Source organism: Triticum aestivum, chromosome 6D, assembly GCF_018294505.1.
Source record: "Triticum aestivum cultivar Chinese Spring chromosome 6D, IWGSC CS RefSeq v2.1, whole genome shotgun sequence".
Classification (NCBI taxonomy): domain Eukaryota; kingdom Viridiplantae; phylum Streptophyta; class Magnoliopsida; order Poales; family Poaceae; genus Triticum; species Triticum aestivum.
Window position 1 is genome coordinate 50,666,543 of NC_057811.1, and position 6,625 is coordinate 50,673,167.

Here is a 6,625-nt window from a genome sequence, read left to right on the forward strand (position 1 = left end):
CTGGGCCGCCACCCGCACCCCCGCGCCCCCGGCCCAGCCCACCTCCTCCCTCGCCCCTTCCCTGTTCCCCCGACCGGGTCGGAACAGGGGCGCGCTGCCGCCGCACCCCCTCGCCGGCGGTGAACCCCGCGAGAGGATAAGGGCGCCAGCGGCCCCCGCTCCCTCGGGCCTCTCTCCCACTCACCCCGCTCACTCCCTCGGCCTCTGCGCCTCTCCCCCGGATCCGCGCCGCTCTCCTCTTCCCCACGCCCGACGCGCTCGCCGCCGTTCACCGTCGTTCACACGGCCACCGTACCCACCTCGCCGCCCCAAGGTGTCTCCAAGGACCGCCGTCGCCCGCTGCATCGTCTGGTGCATCCCGTTGGAGACCGGAGCCCCTACAACGAGCACACCGAGCTCGTCTTCCCCGCACGGCCGCCGTCGATCGCCGCCCCGTTTCGCCTCCGACGAGCCTCCCCGAGCGCGCTGCCGTCCCCCTACAGCCGCGCGGTGAGCTCCTCTACCTCCTCCCCCTCTCCGCTAGCTCGCCCGCGCTCCGTAGCTGCCCCCCCACGCGCGCCCGAACGCCACGCCGCGGAGCTCGCCGCCGGCGTGTCTCCGGTGACCAAATGGTCACGGGCGTTGGCCCGCTAGCCCGACCGCACCGTGCCGCACCCGCCTAGCTAGCTCGTTCGGCCGTTCGCGCGCTCTAGCGTAGCTTCCGTCGGGCACCCGTAGCACCTCGCCGCCGGCGAGCTTGTAGCGGTCGTCCCCGGCCGTTCCAGCCCCTCCGACCACCGCCGTTGGACGCGCGACGTCGAGCCGCGTCGAACGCGCCCAGCCCCGCCCCCGCAAACCCACTGTGGGTGAAACCCGCGCCCCTCCCGAGCCGCGCCGCCGTGCGTTTGGCCGCCGGCGATACTCCGGCGCCGGCCGCCGACGTGGCACACCTGGGGCCACCCCTGGGTCACTGCCAGTGACCCCCACGGGCCCAGTTGACTGGGTTGACCCAGTCAACTGCTGACTGGGCAGGCCCAGTCACTGACATGCGGGCCCCGCCGCAAAAATTAAAAAAAGAAAAGAAAAAGAAAATGTTTTATAAATAAAAATAATTAGTTTAATTAATCTCTCACTGACAGGTGGGCCCAGTAGTTAATTAACTAAAAACTAATTAGTTTAATCCTCTGTTAACCCACTGTCTATGACAGGTGGGTCCCCCTTGTCAGTTTGACCGGTCAACCCGGACTGTTGACCGCTGACGTCACTCATACGTCATGCTGACGTCATATCCCTTTTTCTGTTAATTAAATAATTCCAGAAATTCAAATAAACTTTGAAAATTCATATCTTTTAAACCGTAACTCGGATGAAAATGTTTTCTATATGAAAGTTGCTCAGAACGACGAGACGAATCCAAATACGCAGTCCGTTCGTCCACCACACCTCCCTAACATATCGAACTAGCAACTTTCCCCCTCCGGTCCGTTTGTCCGAAAACGCGAAACATCGGGAATACCTCCCGGATGTTCCCCCCCTTCACCGGTACCACCTACTGTCGCGTTAGGACACCCTAGCACCGCTCATTGTCATGTCACGCATCGTCATGCTTATGTCTGCATTGTATTTACTGTTTCTTCCCCCTCTTCTGTCCGGTAGACTACGAGACCGACACTGCTGCTGCCCAGTTCGACTACGGAGTCGACGACCCCTCCTACTTGCCAGAGCAACCAGGCAAGCCCCCCCTTTGATCACCAGATATCGCCTACTCTACTCTCTACTACTTGCATTAGAGTAGTGTAGCTTGTTACTGCTTTTCGATATCCTATTCTGATGCATAGCCTATCCTTGCTACTACTGTTGATACCTTTACCTGCAATCCTACATGCTTAGTATAGGATGCTAGATTTCCATCAGTGGCCCTACATTCTTGTCCGTCTGCTGTGCTATACTATCGGGCCGTGATCACCTGGGCGGTGATCACGGGTATATACTTATATACTATATACATGACACATGTGATGATTAAAGTCGGGTCGGCTCGTAGGAGTACCCGCAAGTGGATCTTTGTGGCGGAGCGACAGGGCAGGTTGAGACCGCCTAGGTGAGAGGTGGGCCTGGCCCTGGTCGGCGTTCGCGGATACTTAACACGCTTAACGAGATCTTGGTATTTGATCTGAGTCTGGCCATTTGGTCTATACGCACTAACCATCTACGTGGGACTAGTTATGGGTATCCCGACGTCGTGGTATCAGCCGAAGCTCTTTTGACGTCAGCGACTGAGTGGCGCGCGCCGGATTGGACTGGAACGCCACTAGGCTAGGTCTGCTTCCGGCCGCGTACGCAACGTGCAGGTGTGCATAGGGCGATGGGCCCAGACCCCTGCGCGCATAGGTTTAGACCGGCGTGCTGGCCTCTCTATTGAGCCTAGGTGGGGCTGCGACGTGTTGATCTTACGAGGCCGGGCAAGACCCAGAAAAGTGTGTCCGGCCAAATGGGATCGAGCGTGTTTGGTTATGTGGTGCACCCCTGCAGGGAAGTTTATCTATTCGAATAGCCGTGTCCCTCGGTAAAAGGACGACCCGGAGTTGTACCTTGAGCTTATGACAACTAGAACTGGATACTGAATAAAATACACCCTTCCAAGTGCCAGATACAACCCGGTGATCGCTCTCTAACAGGGAGACGAGGAGGGGATTGCCGGGTAGGGTTATGCTATGCGATGCTACTTGGAGGACTACAATCTACTCTCTTCTACATGCTGCAAGATGGAGATGTCCAGAAGCGTAGTCTTCGACAGGACTAGCTATCCCCCTCTTATTCTGGCATTCTGCAGTTCAGTCCACTGATATGCCTCTTTACACATATACCCATGCATATGTAGTGTAGCTCCTTGCTTGCGAGTACTTTGGATGAGTACTCACGGTTGCTTTTCTCCCTCTTTTCCCCTTTCTATACCGGATTGTCGCAATCAGATGTTGGAGTTCAGGAGCCAGACGCCACCGTCGACGACGACACCTACGACACTGGAGGTGCCTACTACTACGTGCAGGCCGCTGACGACGACCAGGAGTAGTTAGGAGGTCCCAGGCAGGAGGCCTTGCCTTTTCGATCGTTGCTACTTTTGTGCTAGCCTTCTTAAGGCAAACTTGTTTAACTTATGTCTGTACTCAGATATTGTTGCTTCCGCTGACTCGTCTATGATCGAGCACTTGTATTCGAGCCCTCGAGGCCCCTGGCTTGTATTATAATGCTTGTATGACTTATTTATGTTGTAGAGTTGTGTTGTGATATCTTCCCGTGAGTCCCTGATCGTGATCGTACACATTTGCGTGCATGATTAGTGTACGGTCAAATCGGGGGCGTCACAAGTATAGCATAGAGGGGGAAGGGTCCGATCACATTCACTTAGCAGGAAAAAAAATGACTTGAAGAAATAGCAATAAGTGAATGCTGTAGAGGACATAAACTCATATAGCCAATGAAGAAAAACGATGGAAACAATGAAGATTTTGAGCAACTGAGGAATTTCAAAACTAAGGAAAAACTCAAATTGAAGATTTTCAACTTTTGGTGGTGGCATGACCCACCGTATAAGAATGATGATTTCAGACACCGCGTACAATTGTCCTAGGGTTCTGAGAATCAAATTCTTCATTAATTTCTTCACACTTAGAGTGTTATTCTTCATTGATTGAAGAAAAATGTTTCTTCGTGTGTTGCACATCTAAGTCATCAATTCTACATAAGTGTTAGGATGAGTGTCCTTTTCAAAGAACATTCGAAGATTCTAGGATATTTAGCTCACACCGCAACTTGCTAAATCTCTTCTCATCCAAGGGCTTAGTGAAGATATCGGCTAGCTCTTCTTCAGTCTTCACATGCTCAATAGAAATGTCACCCTTCAACACATGATCGCAAAGAAAATGATGACGAATCTGAATGTGCTTTGTCTTCGAGTGCTGAACTGGGTTGTGAGCAATCTTGATGGCACTCTCATTGTCACAGAAGAGAGGCACATTCTTCACGTTGACGCCGTAGTCCTTGAGAGTTTGCTTCATCCACAGCAATTGAGCATAGCAAGAACTAGCAGCAATGTACTCAGCTTCACCATTAGACAGTGATACGCAGTTTTGTTTCTTCGAGGACCAACAGACCAAAGATCGTCCGAGGAAATGACATGTACCAGATGTTGACTTGTGGTCCACACAATCACCAGCATAGTCAGAGTCAGAATATCCAATGAGATCAAAAGCTGAGCCCTTGGGGTACCATAATCCAAGTGTTGGGGTGTGAGCTAGATATCGAAAAATATGTTTCACAGCCTTATGGTGTGATTCCTTCGGTTTAGCTTGAAATCGGGCACACATGCAAACACTAAGCATAATATCTGGCCTAGATGCACATAAATACAATAAAGAACCAATCATGGAGCGGTATACCTTTTGATCGAAGTCAATACCATTTTCATCAGTGCACAGATGGCCATTTGTGGGCATCGGAATTTTGACGCCTTTGCAATCTTGCATGCCGAATTTCCTAAGTACATCCTTGACGTATTTCTCCTGAGATATGAATATGCCATTGCGCTGTTGACGAATTTGAAGACCTAAGAAGAATTTCAACTCTCCCATCATAGACATTTGATATTCTTCACTCATCATATAGGCAAATTCATCACTATAACGTTGGTTAGTACAGCCAAAGATAATATCATCAACATATATTTGGCACACAAACAATTCATCATCATAAGATTTAGTGAAAAGAGGAGGGTCGAGTGAACCGGGTTTGAAGCCTTTCTTCATGAGGAACTCCTTCAAAGTATCATACCATGCCCGAGGGGCCTGCTTGAGGCCATAGAGGGCCTTATTGAGTCTGAAGACTTTGTCAGGATGCTTTGGATCTTCAAAACCTAGGGGTTGAGCAACATATACTTCTTCCTCAAGCTTACCATTGAGGAATGCACTTTTCACATCCATTTGATATAAAGTGATATCATGATGGTTAGCATAAGCAAGTAATATGCGAATAGCTTCAAGTCTAGCAACAGGTGCAAAAGTTGCATCGAAATCAATTCCTTCAACCTGTGTGTAGCCTTGAGCTACAAGCCGTGCCTTATTCCTCACCACAAGGCCATTTTCATCTTGCTTGTAGCGGTAGATCCACTTTGTGCCAATGATATTGTGCTTGCGAGGATCTGGACGTTTAACCAGTTCCGAGACGTTGTTGAGCTCGAATTGATGTAATTCTTCTTGCATGGCCTGAATCCACTCAGGCTCCAGAAATGCTTCATCTACCTTAGTGGGCTCTGTGATAGAGACAAAAGCATAGTGCCCACAAAAGTTAGATAAATGTGAAGCTTTTGAACGTGTGAGAGGACCTGGTGCTTCAATGTCATCGATGATCTTTTAAACTTGCACTTCTTTTGCAACGCGAGGATTAGTTGGTTGTCGTCGAGGAATTTGATCAGTATTTTCTTCAGCACCATTTTCTTCAGCATTTTCTTCAGGTGCATTAGCTCGACGTTCTTCATGTTCTGGAATGAATTCTTCAGCAGATTCTTCGGTAGGAATGACATTCTCAGTAGCCTTGTACTTGATAGATTCCTCAGGTGTTGGTTCATCTATCATAGAAGGTAGGTGCTCTCTTTGCGAGCCATTAGTTTCATCGAACCGCACATCTACAGTTTCAACAACCTTGTGAAGAACGTTGTTGAAGACTCTGTAGGTGTGCGAGTCCTTTCCGTAACCAAGCATAAAACCTTCATGTGCTTTCGGTGCAAATTTAGCATTGTGATGAGGATCTCTAATCCAACATTTAGCACCGAAGACTTTGAAATAACTCACATTGGGTTTCTTGTCAGTGAGGAGTTCATAGGCAGTCTTCTTGAAGAATTTGTGAAGATATACCCTGTTGATGATGTGGCACGCAGTATAAATTGCCTCAATCCAGAAGTGACGAGGCGTCTTGTACTCATCAAGCATAGTGCGAGCCATCTCAACAAGAGTTCTGTTCTTGCGCTCCACGACGCCATTCTGCTGAGGAGTGTAAGGAGCAGATAACTCATGAGTAATACCAAGTTCATCAAGATAGTCATCAAGACCATAATTCTTGAACTCTGTTCCATTGTCACTTCTGATATGCTTGATCTTCACACCAAAGTTGGTTGAAGCCCTCGAGGAAAATCGTTTGAAGACTTCCTGCACTTCATGTTTGTAAGTGACAATATGTACCCATGTGTAACGAGAGTAATCATCAACAATAACAAAGCCATAGAGAGATGCGTCATTTGTGACTGCTGAGTAATGGTTAGGACCGAAGAGATCCATATGAAGCAATTCAAATGGTCGAGTAGTGGTCATGATAGTCTTTGCTGGATGCTTAGCCTTGGTCATCTTTCTAGCTTCACAGGCTCCGCATAAGTGATCCTTGAGGAATTTGACATTTTCAATGCCAATGATGTGCTTCTTCTTCGCAAGCGTGTGCAAATTGCTCATGCCTGCATGACCAAGTCGTCGATGCCATAGCCAGCCTTCTGAAGCTTTTGCAAATAGGCACACGGCTGGTTGCGGTCCTGTAGAGAAATCAACAATATACAAGTCTCCTCTCCTAAAGCCTTCGAAGACTTTGGAATTGTCAGCTTCCA